The sequence below is a fragment of the Vulpes lagopus genome, chromosome 4, assembly GCF_018345385.1.
Source record: "Vulpes lagopus strain Blue_001 chromosome 4, ASM1834538v1, whole genome shotgun sequence".
Taxonomy (NCBI): Eukaryota; Metazoa; Chordata; class Mammalia; order Carnivora; family Canidae; genus Vulpes; species Vulpes lagopus.
Window position 1 is genome coordinate 140,862,977 of NC_054827.1, and position 20,863 is coordinate 140,883,839.

The following is a 20,863-nucleotide window of genomic DNA, read 5'->3' on the forward strand; positions in this document are numbered from 1 at the left end:
GACAAGGTTGAAAGTTACCATGGAAATCACTCTGCTACCACAAATTTTACATTTTAATTTTGATGTAATATTAAGGTGATTATGGATTATAGTTCAAAATCTAAAAGATTTAGTAATAAGATGACAAGGAATAAAATTTTAAACACTCAAAGGTTAACAGATTTATGTTACAATGTGAATGTTTCCAAGGTTCTTTTCTCTGTTATGAATATATTCATTAGAAGGAATAATATAGTTTAATAACCTTTAAATATATGAAGTTGTCATTTTATTACCAATTAAGCTCAAAAATGATTTCTTCAATGGGAAGAGATTGGGTTTACTATCTTTATAAATGGAATCAATTAGGTCAAATAAGTATAAAGTCACTTGCCATCTTTATAAGATTTATAAAATCCATATTCTTGATTGTATCAAATTGGTGACTTTCCAATACCTCTAATTCATTTAATGTGAATTCATTTAGCTTCTAACAAGTGCCTGAAGGATGCAAGTGGCTACAATAGATGTAATTTGTCTGTATTTTAATTATGTGAAGGACAGTGATCTGGTTACAGTGATACAGGGTAGGAGTTGCCCATTGCCCTGCTAATTTCAGGAATTCATTAAAATGACATATTTTGGCTTCAAAAAGAAAGACCCTTTTAATATCAGAATAGCAGAAACCTTAGTGAGCTAGTCAAATGCTAGCTCTTGGATAGTAGATTGTTTTCCCATATGTTATTTTTGGAGAAAGGAGGGAATCTCTAAATAACTCTTTATGGAACGATCATTTTGACTTCATCATTTTATTCAGCTCTCTGCTAAACCTTCACATCCTCCCCGAACACGCCATGTAAAATAGCAATTCCCAACTGCTAGTATTTGCACAACTTTTTTTCTTCATAACTCTGATTAACACTTAGGATTGAATACCTTTTGTTTTTGTTTTTATTTTTATTTTATTTTAGTTTTTTTTTAGCTTTTGTTTTTAAAAAATAACATGCTAGAACATAGTTTCAGGATTCTAATAATCCACTGGAATATGATTTTCATGAGGACAGAGGCCTGATATTTTGCTCATTGCTGATTTAACATGTGGAGTAATATCCGGTAAATAGTAGGTGCTCAATAAATATTTTCTTGAATGAATAAATATATTACTGTGGGCATTGCTTGGCAGTAAAGTATCCAACTTACATAGTTGACACCACTCTTAGAGTTATGGGGAGAAACATAACTGATTTTTTAAAAAATATATTTATTTATTCGTGAGAGACACACAGAGAGAGGCAGAGACAAGGCAGAGGAAGAAGCAGGCTCCCCGCAGGGAGACCAATATGGGATTCGATCCCTGGACTCCAGGATCACACCCTGAGCTGGAGGCAGACCCTCCACCACTGAACCACCCAGGCGTCCCCAGAACTGATTTTTAAAGGATGACAAAGTAGGGAAGGGACAAGTCCGTTGCATAAAATAGGAAATGTATGCACCTTTTTCTCAGGAGTCTGTTTTTAATTTTATCTCTTGATTTCTAATTTTTTTTGTCTTACATATTTTCTCCCACACTAGTCTTTTGTTTGCAATTCAAAATAGATTGATAAAAAGTGAAAGTGGGTACAACCAAAATAAATGAATCTTTATTGTATAACTGCTAAGGTTTCACAAATGGTTAACAACAAGAAATGAGGGAAACAGATAAAAGAACATAAGCGAGGTAGTTCTAAGAACATTTAATTCTCTTTTCTTTACCCAATATGTAACATTTGGGAAACACATTTAGTAGACTGTCTTGTTGTTTATATTCAAATCACTGTTGCCAGAAAAAAAAGATGAACTTTTCAGAGTGCTGTATTTTTTTTAATTAAAACTACCTAGTTTCAAAATATTTCACAAGAGTTATTTAATACAAGGGTCCTTGCTGCCCAAATGGAAGTTTGTAGCCATTGCATTAGGACAAAGGGTAAATTCTAATAGAAAAAAAAAAAACAAATTTTAGTAGAGAACGATCTTCCGGGATTTGTTTTCCTTTATTTATGTTTCTGTCCATATATGGCGTCATTGCTCATATGCCTCTGGGTACTGTTAGAAATGATCAAGACAATATTAACAATTGATCTTCCACATCTAACTCAGGATAAAAGCCAAACTAAATCAATAGTTTTACCATTGTACAACACTTTGCCGTAATTTACTTCTAGGGTAATTTACTGTGTATATGCATGAATGAGTGAGAACTTTATCCCCCAGAGTGTGTTCAACTCAGCCTTAGAGCACAGTAACGAAAATGTCATTTTACTCATTCCCATATTTTACCTGCCCTGGACAGTTATTATTCTGGATCTACTAACTACAATTAATTTCTACACCTTTCAAAGAAGAGAATGTGGTCTACAGGTGTCATTTGTATTCTTAGACTAACTCATAAACTTAGGGCTCTGTATTGGATTTACAGAAAACCCAGCATGAGAAAATCACTTTATAATCAGCTGGAGATTCCCAGGGGGTAGATTATTCCCTGGGAATAAATGTGTGACTGTGTGAAAGAGATAGATTCGGGGCTGAAAATTCACTTGTCCGTTTCACTACAGCTTGGCTAAATGACTAAGCGATGTGGTGAGAATATGAAAAGAAGTTTCCATTAAGAGAATCTCCAGGGGGTTTCAAAATGAATCTGGTGGTTACATGATGGGCTCCTCTCTGCCCTGCAGTTCTAACTGGAGTTGGCTATTTGGGGACAAGTCTTAGTTTTTCTTGGTCATTCAAGTAATGATAATGAGTCCTGATCTCCATCCAAAACAAAACAAAGCAAAACAAAAAAACCTACTAAAAGAAAAATAGAAACTCCACAAACCCTGACTACCTAGAAGTAAATCATTTCTTGGGTGAAACCAAGTTCTAAGTAAGGCTGAATAAGAAACATGAGTGTTATTTGTGGATGGGGCAGGAGACTCCAAGCAATTATTCTGATTCTGCCTCAGGCTAATTAAGTTACATTAAACAAGTCATTTGACTTTTCCAGTACTTTCTGGGTTTCCTTATGAGTAAAATGGAGAAGGTGATTCTTGTCTTAAAGTATTGTTAAAGCAATAAAATGATATTCTGGATATGGAGGTACTTAGAAAGACTATGAAAATGCTTTGTGAAAAAAACTATAAATAAAATGTTTATGAGGATATAGGCTTGTGAACGTGCTCATACGCATATAAATTGGTGTTTTTACATCAGGTGTCTATATAAATTTTTCATTATTATCCAGCTAATTAAGCAATTTTGAAAAGTTAAGACTTGCATAAATATTTGTGGACGGATAGGTCACGAGAATTACCGTAAACTTGACCAAGTTCATTTGGTCATTTGTAATTATGGAGTGGTTTTTGGTAATAGGTTTCCCATAGTTAAAATGGGTGGAAATTTAGGTTCTTCTTCACGAACTTACTACCAAATGGAAATGAAGGTAAATCTCAATTTCGTTCTACTTCATATGACAAAGGTACAGTTAGCTAGAACACACCTAGTTTTATAAAGCCTCAACTTTCGCATCTTTTGGGCATTTTTGATAGTATCTTTATTTAAAGCCTCATAAAGCTACATGCAATAGTATTCTAGCTAAATTTCATGAGTGAATGTTGCTGTAACTTTCTGGATAGTTTCTATCAGACTGCTAAATTTTGAATGCTGTCTTAGAGTCTAGCCTCTGTAACATGTTCGATTTTTATAGCTTTTTTGTGCAAGGAAGTATCTATTGTATTTCTTGCTATTTTACATGTCTTCTACATAGTCTACCAACATATATAATCTCTAATACCTATTATGTCAGTTGACAAAGGCTCAGTAGGGATTTTGATCAGTGATAAAGGTAATTGAAGCAATAGTATCTCTGAATATGGGTTTAGACTTCGAGTATTTCAAATCAAAACCAACCATCTTTGAAGAGCTCTCCCTGATTGAGATTCTTCAGATTAGTGACTACCAACTGACTGTAGATGAAAACAAATTTACACATGCTTGTCACTTTGCCTATGTTGAAGGATTGTAAAGTAAATTACTGGCAGTATGAGAGCTCTATGTGCAGATTTATTGGTATATTTCTCAGTCCTAATCAGTATGGGTCAGTTGATCAATTCAAAATACTGTCATTTCTTCTTTAACAGTTGTTTTGAAAATGCAAATGTATTCTGACATGGCTGATATATTAAGGAACAATTTGGGTGAAGCATTAATTTCACATTTACTTATGGACAATTTGGTCCCCTAGAAATACTAAATGATGCAGGATACTGTCCACAGATGAAGTGAGCCTGGTGGGATATACAAACCACACATATGCACATACCTCAGACATCTGTTACACCAGGTCATAGGGTGAGAGATGATCCATACCCATGAACTCCTGGTGTTACAACTCTCCACCTGATTTCAGATAACCCTTCTAGCTTCTTTTACGATTTTATGATCAACACTCTTTTCCAATAAACTATTTTGTGGTATTATAGTATTGATACAATTCTTAATCATTTAATGTATAGCATTTTACTTTTCTGGGTTATTTTGGTTTTTAAATGTATCACTGATGACATTTTGTATGCAGTGCCATAACCAAATTTTCCCAATAAATTCCATGGTTGACTTATTTTTTAGGGCTGGATTTTAGATAGCCCAGTGATTTCTAGGAACACAGATGAGGCTTTACTGCAGAACTGACTATGTTCACAATGAAGCTTCCAACATAGTATTTTCAGATGTCTGTAGTGCTGGCCAGAAGTGCAAACATTATATTAGCTACCTACATGTGTCGAATCTATATTCAATTCTATAGCTACCTTTTTTTTTTTTTTTTTGGATTTGGAGAAGTAGTTGGTGATCTAGGAATACCTGGGTAGAAGGTAGAAGTGTGATTCTAGATAAGCCATGGGACTATTTGGGGGGGAGGGGGAGAACTCATCCTGTTTTCTTTTGTTTTTTTGGTTTTTTTTTCTTTTTCTATCATTTAAGTTGGAATTTGCTCTGATTGTTAGTTTTAGTTTCTCCAGTCCTCATATCACATATCTTACATGTATCAAATTCTTAATATTGAGTGAATAAATAGATGAACTGTATAAATACCTTCAAAAGATCAGCTAAGGGGAAAAAAAAGAACAACTAGAATTTTAAACCTAAAAATACTAGGGACAGAGCTAGCATTATCAATGGGTAATGGTGACATTTGCCAGGGAAGAATGGATATGAATTTGCCAACGTCATGGCCAGTTCATAGAAACACCAGCTACTTTTTTGCTGAAAACAGAATATAGGATCTGCTTTTCAGTTATTCAATTGGTACAGTAATAATTGTATCATTGTATTATTTAAATTGAAGGGAAACAATTTAAAATACTTTTCTATCTTGTATATATACAGAACCAGAAAAAATAACAATGTTAAAAATATAGTCTGAACTAACAGTTGAATCCCTTGTGATTTGCAACAAGTTCCAATTTACCAAATAGTACCCCCATGAATGCCTTTAAGTTCTATGCTCATTGATATCAGCTCAGCGTGTATTCCACATCCACTGGTTCTTAGTATCACTGGGTACTAGTAGAAATAACAGGTGGGGAATTTTAAATATTTTCCAGTCAAGGAGTTGCATTGTTTCAATGACCTTTCTTCTTTGGACAATGAGTCATTGCCTAAAAGCTTTGTATAAGTAGCCATAGAGCTTTTGTAGTGTTCAAAATGAGGTTTGTAGTTATACTATTTCTAGGTAAAGCAGATTTCCATTAAATAGAATTCACACAATTAGAAAGCTTTGTCAGAATTTTCTTACATGTATATATGCACCTTAATTATTTTGTTTAAGTAGATGAACCTGAGATTCCATAAAATCCTAAATTGCCTACTGAAATATCAGTATGTATTTGAAATAATCAGTATATTCATATTCTACTGAATGCAAATAATTTGAAAATGTGTGATACATGGATTATTTATATCAATGCTGAAATAAATCATTCAGTGAAGCAGAGCTCTTTGGAATGGAAACCTCCACAGCTTTGAACCATTCAGAGTTGAAATAGGGTTTGCCAATTACCTATAAGTTTTGTCCTTTTATTTAAATATTACAACCCTCAGGATATTCATATATAAAATTGATATTATTATGCCTACCTTACATGGTGGTTATAAGAAGGAGATAATATTACTATTAAATACAGGCATATGCATCTCTGTACAAAAATATTGGTTCTCAATATTCTCTTTAATTCTGATTCTAGTTTTAAATGGTATTTTATGACCATTCAATAATTGATGCCAATTGATAGGCTATCTTTGATTTCTAAAAACATTTTTATTAAAAGAATTGATACTATCTTCTAAGCTATAATATAAGTTGGATATAGAGCAGTAACACAATACTGCTGCACAATAACTTGATAATATTAGTAATAGAGAATCTAGGCTTTGTTAAATCTTGTAACAGAAGCATAGCCATAAAACTCCCACCAAAGCTTCTTCTTGATATCACAGTGGCTAGCAGCCCCAAATTTTCCACAAGATCAGCAGAATTGTAAAGTCTCCTTCAATAGAAAGAGGTTTACATGGTTGGCCAAACATAGTAATTGGCCAATGAAATGTGTAAATTAATGAAATGTTCTAGAGAAGTTGAGCCACTATCCTTATTTGGATCTGATAACCAGCTTTTTTTCTTCCTAAGTACACAGTGAGAACAGTGTCTTGGGAAATAAGACAACATTGTGATTGTTTACATGATGTCACTTGAGGGATGCCTTAGTATCTTATTGGGGAACAGGGGTTTGCTTTCAAATTTGACAGATAGGGTTGTGTATGGAACACATGAGAATAAATTATCTTATGATCACGTAGTACCTGTATCAATGACGTGACAAGAGATTGTGGTTAATATCAAAATAATCAAATCTACAAAAGCCTTCTTAAATCACTGAATGTCTTATATGTAACTTCCTTACAACAGTGTTGTCTTGAGATTTTATTGAGGCACTAGAATAAGTAAGACTCCTTATTTTTTTAATTCTTATTTTTTATACTGAAGATGTCACATATTTGAAATTATTTTGTCACTGGTTAACAAAGTCAACAGAATGAATCCAATGTCATTAGTTCATTAATCTTCTTATTTTACCAAAAATCTGTATTCTGCTGACTTTCCACAGAGATATTTAAGACTACCCCTCCCCCCAAATAAATCTTTAAAGAACCGTGGGTAGCCACCTGGGTGGCTCAGTCAGTTAAGCATATGACTTTTGGTTTCAGCTTACATCATGATCTCAGGGTTGTGAGACTGAGCACTACATCGGGTTCTATGCTCAGCAAGGAGCCTGCTTGGGATATTCTCTCTCCATCTCCCTCTTCCCTGCCCTCTTTCTCTCTCTTTCATTCTCTCTCTCAAATGAATAAATCTCAAAAAAAATATGAAAATAAGTGTACCATGTTATAGAGAATTTAGGATTCTTTTCCTGAACAGATCAAGGAAAATGCTTTTATTTTGTTTCAGGCTAATTGTTCAGATCTGAGATATCCAGAATATTTCCTTCAATTTACCTGGCAAACACAAGGGGCTTCCTAAACTACAACTCTGGATTTGAAAGATTTCCAAGGAAGGGTGGCCTTGGTAAATTGCCCAGCCTTTGGATTGAATTACCAATAGGCTAAACCTTTGAAGTGAGGATAACCTGGAAATAGGCTTTCACAGGGACTGTTTTAGGTTTGAATGATCTCAAACTACTTGAATTAAGGTATTCTGGGATTGCTAGTTTGCTTAGCACAGTCATTTATCATAGGTAGGTGTTAAGTCCTCTCTTACAAAATAAAATATTAGAGAGTTAAGTTATCTTTAGAATAGTTTAGAAACAATTTCTAATATTCAACTAAAAATAACAAAACCTCCCAGGAGTCAATTTTACATGACTGAAAAGCAAGAGAAACAATAGGCAATAAAAAAGAGACCTATAGAAAATCAAAATAATGGAGAAAACCAGAGAAAATACAGGAAAGATCACTGAGATTGGTATTAAACTATAAAATATTTTTAGAAATATAAATACTTGTGAATATCAGTGAAATAATGTAACTGATTTAAGAACTCAGTGGGTAAACAATAGGTGCAGTTAAAGAGAGAAAGTCTAATCAGAAAGATGGGTCTGAAGAAAACATGAAGACCAAGTTTGAAGAAACAGAGAAAAAAACAAAAGGTCAAAATATGCATGAGTAAGTTGAAAATTCTAAACTGGAAGAGTTTTGAGAGTAAAAGTTGAATCACTCAGTTAATAGATATTGATCTCCACTGGTATACACTTAAACTGATTGGTCAAACTACAACACATGATCACTCTACACAGATACCATTAAAAAGCCAAACATTCTGGAAAGCCCAATTCAAGTCACTGAAAGGGATAATTGGGGAAATGGGGACAATAAATATTTATAGAGATAACATTAGAAGAATTTTCCAAAATCTAAAGAATCAAGCTAATGAAAGCCCTTCAAGATTATGATGTTCTTCAAACTGTCCAAACTTAAGTCCACTTTTAATAAGTATTAGACTTCTAATAAATCATTCAAATAATTATTCATTCTAAGATACAAAATGACTGTCTGATCTAATGCAGGCAGATCTTGCTGTGAGTGACTATCATAGGGTGGATTTCACATTTTTGGTGACTAACTCTGAAAGGAAAGCCTGTCCTGTTTCTGGCTAGAAACACAAAGAAAGAAACTCCAGGCATGGACCATAGAGAAAAGCCCAGAATAGAGAGGACCAGAGAGAATAGTTGGGAATCAAACTTAATGTATGATCTCTGCCATTATGTCTACCTAACTTATTACTACTAACAGGCACGGTATACAAGACTTTCTAAACTGAGATCCAAAAAGTTACACCTTTCAGACATAACGAAATTTGTACTTTGATCTTTCCCAGTTAATGTCAGATAAAATGAAAACGCCCTTTAAAGCTATATAGCAGAACCCAGAGAAATATGAGGCCAAGGTCAAAGAGAGTAAATGGTAGCCAGAATGATAGTGGAGCCTCTGTCCTAACAGAAGCCTAAGATGCCTCAGTGATCACACCTGCTCTTATATCTATCAGTCTATCAGCTTTTCGGCTAAAAAAGGCTGATGTTGCATCAATGATACAGTATCTCGAACAAAATCTCAAATGGTTCAACATGAAAAGCCAGAATAAAAAGTAAAAGTGAAAATGATCATTTTAATATGTGCAGATAAATTGAAAAGAAGGTCTTGTGCATTGAGAAAAATTTTGAAAAATAATAGCAGAGAACTTTACCAACTTAATGAATGGCAAGCATGGTAAAACTTTCAGATAATATTAAAGCAAGCAAACTTTCCCGCTAAGAATTAAAAAAAAAAAAAAAAGGTAAGGATATTTTTTTTCTCAACCATTCTAGTTTTCTAATCTCCACCATTGTACTGGAAGTGATAAATATTGCAATTTTAAAAATTAAATGAATATACTTTATTCCAAAATATACAATAGATTGATGTTTTTTAAAAAAATTTCTAGCAGTCACCAATATCTGTAAGATGCTATGAAAGAACAATGAATCTTTCATAAAATCTAGGCAAATTATGATAAGACTGCTAGAAAATAAAGAAAAAAGAAACTCTTAAATCCAGACTAAGAAAAATAATGGGATTAATTTATGTCCTGTATTGTCCTGCAAGTGGTATGATTAGAATGAGTCAAGGAGGGATGCCTGGGTGGCTCAGCCATTGGGCATCTGCCTTCAGCCCAGGGCGTGATCCTGGAGACCCGAGATCAAGTCCCACGTCGGGCTCCCTACATGGAGCCTGCTTCTCCTTCTGCCTGTGTCTGCCTCTCTCTCTCTCTCTCTGTGTCTCTCATGAATAAATACATAAAATCTTAAAAAAAAAAAGAATGAGTCAAGGATATCTGTTGCAATCTATAGAGAAACCACTGTAATTAAGAGTACTGCAAGATTGTATATATATATATTATAAAAAAAAACGAGGTGAAAATTTGAAGTAAAAGCATTGAAAGTTGCCAAGTAATAAAAGAGGTCTACACTGAGACAAATTAAATGTTAATAGTAAATTAGCATATTTAAATCCAAATGTATCCATTATTATACTAAATATAATGATTAAATGGCAAAAACAGAATATTTTTAATTTAAGTATAGCTGACATACAGTGTTATATCAGTTTTGGGTGTAAACTTAGTGGTTTGACATTTGTATACATTCTGAAATTCTCACCACAGTAGGTGTACCTAGCTAAAATATACAAAGTGGTTACATTATTATTGACTATAATCCTATGTTACACTTTTGATCCCTGTGACTTATTTATTGTATAACCCGGAGATTGTACTTCTAAATACTCTTCACCTATTTCACCCTTTACCTCCCCCCCACCACATCCAGATAACCATAAATTTGCATGTATATTTATGTCTATTTCTGATTTTTTCACTATTGATTTTTTTGTATGTTTGTATTTTAGATTCCATATATAAATGAAATCTTACATGTCTTTCTCTGACTCATTTTACTTAGCATAATACACTCTAGGTCTATCCATGTTGCCACAAACAAAAAAAAAATTCATCCTTCTATGGTTGGGTAATATTTCACTGCATATATATACCACATCTTCATCTATTCCTCTATTAATGGATAGTTAAGTTACTTCTATATCTTAGCCATTGTAAATGCTGCAACAAACATTGAGGTATCTATATTTTTTAATTTGTGTTTTTATTTTCTTTGGTTAAATATGTAGAAGTGAAATTACTAGGTCATATAGTATTTCAATTTTTATTTTTTTGAGAAACCTCCATACTATTTGCCATAGTGGCAGCAGCAATTTACATTCCCAAAAACTGCACAAATGTTTCCCTTTCTCCACATCCTCATCAACACTTGGTTTTTCTTGTCTTTGTGATTCTAGTCATTCTAACAGAGAGGCGATATCTTATTGTGGTTTTGACTTGCATTTGCCTGATGATTAGTGATGTTGGAGCATCTATTCATGTGTCTGTTGGCCATCTGTTTGTCTTTTTTGGAAACATGTCTATTCAGGTCCTCTGTTTTTACACTAAATTGTTTGTTTGTTTATTTATTTATTTATTTGCTTATTTATTTATTTATTTATTTATTTTTATTTATTTGTGTTGAGATGTGTAAGTTCTTTATATATTTTTGGAGGTTAACCCCTTATCAAATATATCATTTGTGAATATCTTCTCCCATTCACTGGGCTGCCTTTTTGTTTTGTTGAGGGTTTCTTTTGCTATACAAAACCATTTTATTTTGATAGACACCCACTTTCTTGCTTTTGCTTTTGTTTCTCTTGCCCGAGGAGACCAATAAAAAGAAAAAATGCTGGACTAACGCCCAAAAGTTTACTACCTAAATTTTCTTTCAGGAATTTTATGATTTCAAGTATTAAAAACTTTATCATTAAACCATTATGAATTTATTTTGTATAGGTTGTAAGAAAGTGATCCAGTTTAATTCTTTAGCATGTAGCTGTCCAGTTTCCCCAGCACCATTTCTTAAAAAGACTCTCCTATCTCCATTTTATATTTTTGCCTTCTTTGTCATAGACTGAGCACATAAATGTGGTTTTATTTCTGAGCTTTCCATTCTATTCCATTGATATATATATATTTTTTTCCAGTATCATACTCTGTTGATTATTATAGTTAGTTTTATTATTGTATAGTTACAATAATAACTATTATTGTATAGTTACACTATAGGTATATTGTAGTCTAGCTTGAAATCTGGGATTGTGATACCTTCAGCTTATATTTTTTTTTATTAAGTTTTAAAATTCTTATCCTAGTACAGTTAAAAAGTGTTTTTCAGTTTCTGGTGCACAACCTAGTGATCCAACAATTCTATATATCTTGCATTGCTTGTGCTCACCATGATAAGTGTACTCTTTAATTCTTCATCACATATTCTATTCATCCTCCCACCTACCGCTTCACTGATAATTATGTTAGTTCTCTATAGTCACAAGTGTTTCTTGGTTTGTCTATTTCTCTTTCTTAAATATTTCCTTTGCTTTTCTGTTTTGTTTCTTAAATACCACGTATGAGTGATATCCTATGGTATTTGTCTTTCTCTGATTGGCTTATTTCACTTAGCATTATATATTTTAGCTCTACGCATGTTGTTACAAATGACAAGATTTCATTCTTTTTTTTATGTATGAATAATCCATTATATATAGGGACGCCTAGGTGGCTCAGTGGTTGAGCGCCTGTCTTTGGCTCAGGGGGTGATCGGGGTCCAGGGATGGAGTCCTGTATGGGGCTCCCTGTGGGGAGTCTGCTTCTCCCTCTGTATGTCTCTGCTTCTCTCTGTGTGTCTCTCATGAATAAATAAAATCTTTAAAAAAATACATTATATATAAAAATATATGTGTAATATATATTAATATATATTAATTAATATATGTAATATGTATATTACATATAATTTCTTCTTTATCCATTCCTTAATCTATAGACATTTGGGCTGCTTCCATAATTTGGCTATTGTAAATATTGCTGCTATAAACATAGGGGTGCAGGTACCTCTTTGAAATATGCTTTGTATTTTGGGGGTAAATACCCTACCCAGTCGTGCAGTTACTGGGTTATAGGGTATTTTTATTTTTAACTTTTATTTTTAACTTTTTGATAAACCCCCATACTGTTTTCCACTGTGGCTGCACCAGTTTGCATTCTTACCAACAGTTCAAGAGGTTTCCTTTTTCTCCATATCCTACTCTACACTTGTTGTTTCTTGTGCTTTTTTATTGTAGTCATTCTGGCAGGTATGAGGTGCTATCTCATTGTGGTTCGGATTTACAGTTTCCTGATGATAAGTGGTATTGAGCATCTTTTATGTGTCTGTCACCCATCTGTATGTCTTTGGAGAAATTTCTGTTTATGTCTTCTGCCCATTTTTAATTGGATTATTTGTTTTTTGGGTATTGAGTTGTGTCAGTTCTTTATATACTTTATATACTAATCCTTTATTGGATATGTCATTTGCAAATATCTTCTCTCATTCCATAGGTTGCTTTCTAGTTCTGTTGATTGTTTCCTTTATTGTGCAGAAGCTTTTTACTTTGACATAGTCCCAGTAGTTTATTTTTGCTTTTATTTCCCTTGCCTCAGGAAACTTATCTAGAAAAATGTTGCTGTGGCTGATGTCAGAGATATTATTGTCTGTATGTTCTATGGTTTTTTGGTTTCAGCTTTCACTTTTAGATCTTTAGTCCATTTTGAGTTTATTTTTTATATGGTGAAAGAGAGTGGTTCAGGTTCACTCTTTTGCATGTAGCTGTCGGGTTTTCCCCAACATCATTTGTTGAAGAGACCCTCTTTTTCCCACTGCATATTCTTCCCTCCTTTGTTGAAAATTAACTGACCATATAATTGTGGGTTTAGTTCTGGGTTTTCTATTCTATTCCATTGATTTATGTGTCTACTTTTATGCCATTACCATACTGTTTTGGTTACTATCACTTTGTAATATAACTTAAAGTCCACAATTGTAGTACTACAATTTTATTTTTCTTTTTCAAGATTCCTTTTGCTAAATAAGGTATTTTGTGGATTCATACAAATTTTAAAATTGTTTGTTCTAGTTCTGCTAAAAAAAAAAAACACTGTTGGCATTTTGTTAGGGATTGCATTAAATCTGTAGTTTTCTGTGGGTAGGTAGTATAGACTATAGACATTTTTAAAAAAAATATTTTATTGATTTATTCATGAGACACACACACACAGAGAGAGGCAGAGATATAGGCACAGGGAGAGGCAGGCTGCATGCAGGAAACCTGATGTGGGACTTGATTCTGGAATTCCGGGATCACGCCCTGAGCCAAAGGCAGATGCTCAACCACTGAGCCACCCAGGCATCCCAGGTAGTAAAGGCATTTTAACAATATTTGTTCTTCCAACCCATGAGTGTGGTATTTCTCTCCATGTCTTTTCATCATCTTGAATTTCTTTCAACAGTGTTTTATAGTTTTTAGAGTACAGGTATTTCACCACTTTGGTTAAGTTCTTTCTAGATATTACCAATATTGGTGCAATTGTAAATGGGACTGTTTTCTCATTTCACTTTCTGCTGCTTCATTTTTAGTGTATAGGAGTGCAATAGATTTCTGTGCACTGATTTTGTACCCTGTGACTTCATTAAATTTATCAGATTTAGTGGTTTTTTGTTTTATGTTTGGTAGAATCTTTAAGGTTTTCTATACGTAGTATCATGTCATCAGCAAATAGGGAGAGTTTTACTTCTTCCTTACAAATTTGGACACATTTATTCTTGTGGTTAGGACTTCTAGTACTATGTGTGGTTAGGACTCCCAGTACTCTGTTAAATAAAAGTGGTGACAGTGGACATCCTTGTCCTTTACCTGACCTTGTGGGAAAATCTCTGAGTTTTTCCCCATGCGGATGATGCTAGCTGTGGCTATTTCATATATGGCCTTTATTATGTTGAGGTATGTTCCCTTTAGATCTTCTTGGTTGGGAGTTTTCATCATGAATGGATGCTGTACTCTGTCAAATGCTTTTTCTGCTTGCTTGAAATGATTGTATGGTTCTTATCCTTTTTCTTATTGATGTGACATATCACACTGATTGATTTGTGAATATTGAACCACACTTGAATCTCAAGAATAAATCCCACTTGATTGTGGTGAATGATTTTTTTAATGTATTGTTGGATTTGGTTTGCTAATATCTTGTTGAAGACTCTTGCATCTATATTCATGAGAGATATTGGTTTTTAGTTGTCTTTTGTGTGTGTGTCTTTATCTGGTTTTGGTATTAGGGTGATGTTAGCCTCACAGAATGAATTTGGAAGTTTTTTTCCCTCTATTTTTGGAATAGTTTGAGAAGAATATGTATTAACTCTTCTTTAAATGCTTTGTAGAATTCACCTTTGAAGCTTTCTGGTACTATACTTTTGTTTGTTGGGAGTTTTTGATTCCTGATTCAATTTCATTGCTGGTAATTGATCTGTTCAAATTTTCTTTTTCTTTCTGTTTCAGTTTGGTAGGTTTCTAGGAATTTATTCATTTCTTCTAGGTTGTCTAATTTGTTGACATATAATTTTTTTCATAATATTCTCTTACAATTGTTTATATTTCTGTGGTATTGGTTGTTATTCCTCTTCTCTCGTTTGTGATTTTATTTGTAGTCTTCCCTCTTTTGAATAATGGTAACTAGAGGTTTATCAATTTTGTTTATGTTTTCAAAGAACCAACTCCTGGTTTTATCCATCCTGTTGCATTTGTTGTTGTTGTTGTTGTTTGTTTGTTTATATATGATTTATTTCTATTCTAATATTTATTTATGTTTCCTTCTGCTGGTTTTGGGTTTTATTTGTTCTTTTTCTAGCTCCTTTAAGTATAAGGTTAAATTACTTGAGATGTTTCATTCTTTTTTTTTTTTTTAATATAGCAAACAGTAGTTCCTTCTTTTTTTTTAATTTTTTTTTTATTTATTTATGATAGTCACAGAGAGAGAGAGAGAGAGGCAGAGACACAGGCAGAGGGAGAAGCAGGCTCCATGCACCAGGAGCCCGATGTGGGACTCGATCCCAGGTCTCCAGGATCGCGCCCTGGGCCAAAGGCAGGCGCCAAACCGCTGCGCCACCCAGGGATCCCCGAGATGTTTCATTCTTCTTGAGGTGGGCCTATATTCCCTATAAACTTCCCTCTTAGAACCACTTTTGATGCATGCCAAAGGTTCTGGACGATTTTGTTTCATTTTCATTTGCTTCCATGTAATTTTTAAATTTCTTCTTTGATTTTTTTTGGTTGACTCATTGTTTAGTAGCATAACATTTAACGTCCATGTACTTTGTTCCTTCCTGATTTTTTCTTGTGGTTGACTTCAAGTTTTATAGTGTTGTGGTCAAAAGAGATTAATGGAGTGACCGATCTTTTGAATCAGTTGAGACTTGTTTTGTAGCCTAAAATGTCATCTATTCTGGAGAATGTCCCATGTGCACTTGAAAAGAAAGCGTATTCAGCTGTTTTAGGATGGGATGTTCTGAATATATCTGTTAAATTGATCTCATCAGTATGTTATTCAAAGCCGCTGTTTCCTTATTGATTTTTTTTGGGGGGGTGGGGGTTGAGTAATCTGTCCTTCAATGTAAGTGGGGTTGTTAAAATCCCATACCATAATTGTATTACTATTGGTTAGTTTCCTTTATGTTTGTTATAACTTTTTTATGTGTTTGAGAACTTCTATGATTGCAAGAGAGCAAGATCTCAGTTGGTAAAAGAAAAAATAAGAACAGGGACACATAAATGGCAACAGCTTCATGCATGTGGCAAAAACCAATTATTCCTACCATCTGTAGGTACTGAAAGCAGTACATGCTGAAAACAGCAATGATGGTGGATAGATAGCCAGACCTGCTAAGGTCAGTTCTCCCATCTCCTACAGCCCCCTAGTTAATGCTTTTCTCTAAGACTTTTGCACATAGTCCCATACACAGTTCTTGTCACCCCTCACATGACTGGTTTCTTGAGTTGTTTTTCCTTCCTTGCTTCCACATACTTTACATTCTATATTAATAAAACTGAGAGCCAACCCAGATTTGGGGCTTTAGCTTGGCACCTGCACTTCTTGGTGATGCCTGATGGTGTAGCCCTTTCAGGCCTCTTTTTTTTCCAAGATATTGGACTCTGAGTAATCATTTCGTCTCCCATTGGACCATGCCTCACAGCATATGAAGTGTGCATAATTATTTACAATTGTTTTATCTTCTTGTTGGATTGCCCATTTTTATTATTATATAGTGTCCCTCATTGTCTCTTGTTATGGTCCTCGGTTTAAAGTCTATTTTGTCCAACGTAAGTATTGTTATCCAGGCTTTCTTTTAATATCCATTTGCATGATAAGTGTTTCTTTGTCCCCTCACCTTCTGTCTGCAGGTGTCTTTAGGTCTGAAATTAGTCTTCTGTAGACAGCATATAGATGGGTCTTGTTTCTTTTAATCCACTCTGTCACCCTATGTCTTTTGATTGGGGCGTTTAGCCCATTGACATTCACAGTAATTATTGACATGTATTTATCACCGTTTTGTTACATGTTTCGTAATTTTTCTCTGATCCTTTATTCTCTTTCATTGTTTGCTGTTTTTTTCTAGTGATATACTTGGATTCCTTTGTCTTAATTCTTTGCATATCTAGTACTGATATTTGGTTTCCAGCAATTATTGTGTTTCTACATAACATCTTCTGCATATGGCAGTCTATATTGCTTATGGACATGTAATTTCAAAACCATTCTTTACTTTTCATGCTCCACCCCCTTACATTTTAGGAATATGGTGTCATATTTTATATCCTTTATTTTGTGAATCACTTGACTGATTTTTACAAAAACACTTATTTTTACTGCTTTTGTGTGTGTTTATTTTTTGTTTGTTTATTTGATTACTTTTCATACTCTCATGGTCTTTCCTTTCTGCTCAAAAGGTTCCCTTTAACATTTCTTGTAGGACTAGTTTAGTGGTCATGAACTCCCTTAGTTTTTGTTTGTGTCCGGAACTCTTTATATCTTCTTCTGTTCTGAATGATAGCCCGCTGAATCACTCTTCATCCTGTCTGCCTGGATGTTTTTCAACCTGTTGCTTCCACACTGTATCTCTGTGAGCTGCTTGTTGTGCTGTCTCTTTAAAGTGAGGAACTGTGCTTCCTAATGCCTTCCAGGCTCTCCCAGAGCTGAGCCTGGATATTTTTAAATGTCCAAGTGTTAAGTCCTGCTGGTGTAAGAATTCACAAGATTTGGCCCCTATTGCTTGCTTTTAAAGACAACTATTATGGGGATTCTTCTACCCTATGTGGGCTTTCCCATATGAAAGTCTGTTTTTTTGTCCTCCTCCACACCACTGGCTCCATCCACACCTATGGATGGCCATGGTCCCTTTAGCTCCCAGTCTTCACCCCTGCTACATTCTTTGATGTAGCCTTCTCTCTGCCTTTAGTTGTGGAATATGTTCTGCCAATCTTTGGATTGCATTCTGAGCATTTACACTGATGTGAGTGTTATCTAGTTGTATCCATGTGGCCAGGCGAGCTTATGGTCTCCTACTCCACCACCTTTCCAGCCTCCCTACTGATCCTTCAGCTTTATTTTCTCAAAATTGCTTTCACTGTTTAAGGTCTTTTATAGTTTCATATAAATTTTAGGATTATTCTAGTTCTATAAAAAATGCTCTTGGTACTTTGATAGGGATTGCATTGACTCTACAGGTTGCTTTGGGTAGTATGTACATTTTAACAACACTGATTCTTCAAATCCATGAGCACAGTGTATCTTTCATTTATTTGTAGTGTCTTCAATTTCTTTTTTTTAAAATTTTATTTTGTTTTTTTAAGATTTATTTATTTACTTATTTATGAGAGACACACAGAGAGAGAGGCAGAGACACAGGCAGAGGGAGAAGCAGGCTCCATGCAGGGAGCTTGATGCAGGACTCGATCCCGGGACTCTGGTCCGGAATCATGGCCTGAGCCGAAGGCAGATGCTCAACCACTAAGCCACCCAGGTGCACCTGTCTTCAATTTCTTTAGTCAATGTCTTATAGTTTTTAGAGCACGAATATTTCATCTTTGTTTAAATTTGCTTCCATGTGTTTTATTCTTTTTGATGCAATTGTAAATGGGATTGCTAAACTTTTTTCCTGCTACTTTATTATTAGTGTATGCAAATGCAACAAACTTGTATATAGTTTGCATCCTGAAACTTTACTGAATTTGTTGATTGTAATGTCTTTTTTTTTATGGATTCTTTAGGATTTTCTACATATAGTATCCTATCATCTGCAGATATTGACACTTTTACTTCTTATAAATTTTGGCTGCCTTTTTTTTCTTGTCTGATTGTTGTGGCTAGGACTTTCAGTACTGTATTGAATAAGAGGGGAGTGACTGTGGACATCCTTTTCCTATTCCTGATCTTAGGGAAAAAACTTTTATCTGATAGTTTCATTACACCAGCTTTTTCCCCTCCTCTAATTGTATGGAATATCTTCTTCTATTCCTTTACTTTGAGTCTCTATGTGTCTTTAAGTCTGAAGTGTCCTTGGTAGGCAGTATATAGATAGGTCCTAATTGTTTATTTTTATCTACTCAGTCTTCACTTAAGTCTTATGATTGGAACATTTAGTCCATTGACATTTAAAGTAATTATTTGTAGGCATGTATTTATTATCATTTTAATTGTTTTCTGTTTTGTTTTTTTTTTCAGTTCGTCTCTGTTCTTTTCTCTTGATCTCCTCTCTCTATTTTGATGGCTTTCTCTAGTGTTATTTGTGGATTCCTTTCTCATTTGTTGTGTATCTATTACAAGATTCTGGCTTGTGGTCACCATGAGGTTCATATAAAATGTCATATATATATATATAAATACACACACACACACCAGTTTATTTTAAATTGACAATTAAATTTGGTTTAAACACATTCAATAAACATTATATTTTTATTCCTCTTTCTCATGTTTTATGTATATAACATCATATTTTACATCTTTTTTTGCATACCCCTTAACTAATTATTAGTGATATATTTAATTTTACTACTGTTATCTTTTGACCTTCTTCCTAGGTTTATAATGAGTGATCCACTACATTTGTAACATGTTTGCTTTACCAATAAAAATTTCTCTCATATTTTTTAAACTTTTAGTTATAATCTTTTCTTCTTATGGGAGTCTAATTTATCACTTCTTACAAGTCTGAGTTAGCATTGATAAACAGCTTTTAATTTTGTTTGGGAAATTTTTTATCTTTCCTTCAATTTTGAATGCTAAACTTGCCAGGTATAACATTTTTGGTCAGATTTCTTCCATTCAATGCTTTGCATATATCATGCCAAGCTCCTCTGGCTTGCAAAGTTTATGCTGAAAAATCTGATAGCCTTATGAGATTTCCCTTTCATGTAACTAATTGCTTGTATCTGGTGCTGTTAGGATTCTCTGTCCTTAATTTTTGACATTTTAATTATTATGTGTCTTGCTGTCGACCTCTGGGATTCATCTTGTCTGGGGTTCTCTGTGCTTCCTGAGCATAGATATGTGTTTCCTTTCCAAGGTTTAGGAGGTTTTCTGCTCCTTTCTTTATCTAGAATGTGAATATTTGTACACCTAATTTTTGTCCTAGAGTTTTCTTAACCTATCCTCATTTTTTAAACATTATATTTTACTGTTCAGCTGGATGATTCCACTGTCCTGCCTTCCAGATCAATAATTTATTTTCTGTATCCTATAATGTACTATTGATTCCGACTAGTATATTTTTTAATTCCATTATTGTATAGTCAGCAGATGGTAGTGGCTATGCATAAAGGCATTCTGTGAAGCCCAATATCCCCTTGTCACCAAACCCAGATATTCCACAGATGTCCCTTGTGTAGGTTGTGTGCACCATCCTGTTATGGCTGGGTTGCAGCATACTGTTGAGTGTGCTGTTTCCTAGCTCATTTGACTGCAATATCCAGCTGCAACCATTGTGGGCACAGTGGTGGGCAGTCCTGGCCCCAGAGCAGTGGACTAAGATATTTAGTTGTAGCTGCTGCAAGCAAACTATTGGATACGTGTAGCTCCTAGGTCTGAGAAGCCCCACCAAAACTGTTTCAGACATGCTTTTTGTTGGGTTTTGGCCTTCCATCCCCAGGGCAGAAGTTGCTATGGAAGGGTACTAGTCTTGGCTGGGTCTGTTATACAGGTGTGGTGGGGTGGTAGCTGCATTGGAAGGGCACCTGCCAGGGCTGGTGGTTTCAGTGGGGCATGCCTTCAGGGGAATGCTGGAAGGAGGATGTGTGGTGCAAGCAAGGTAGATGGAGC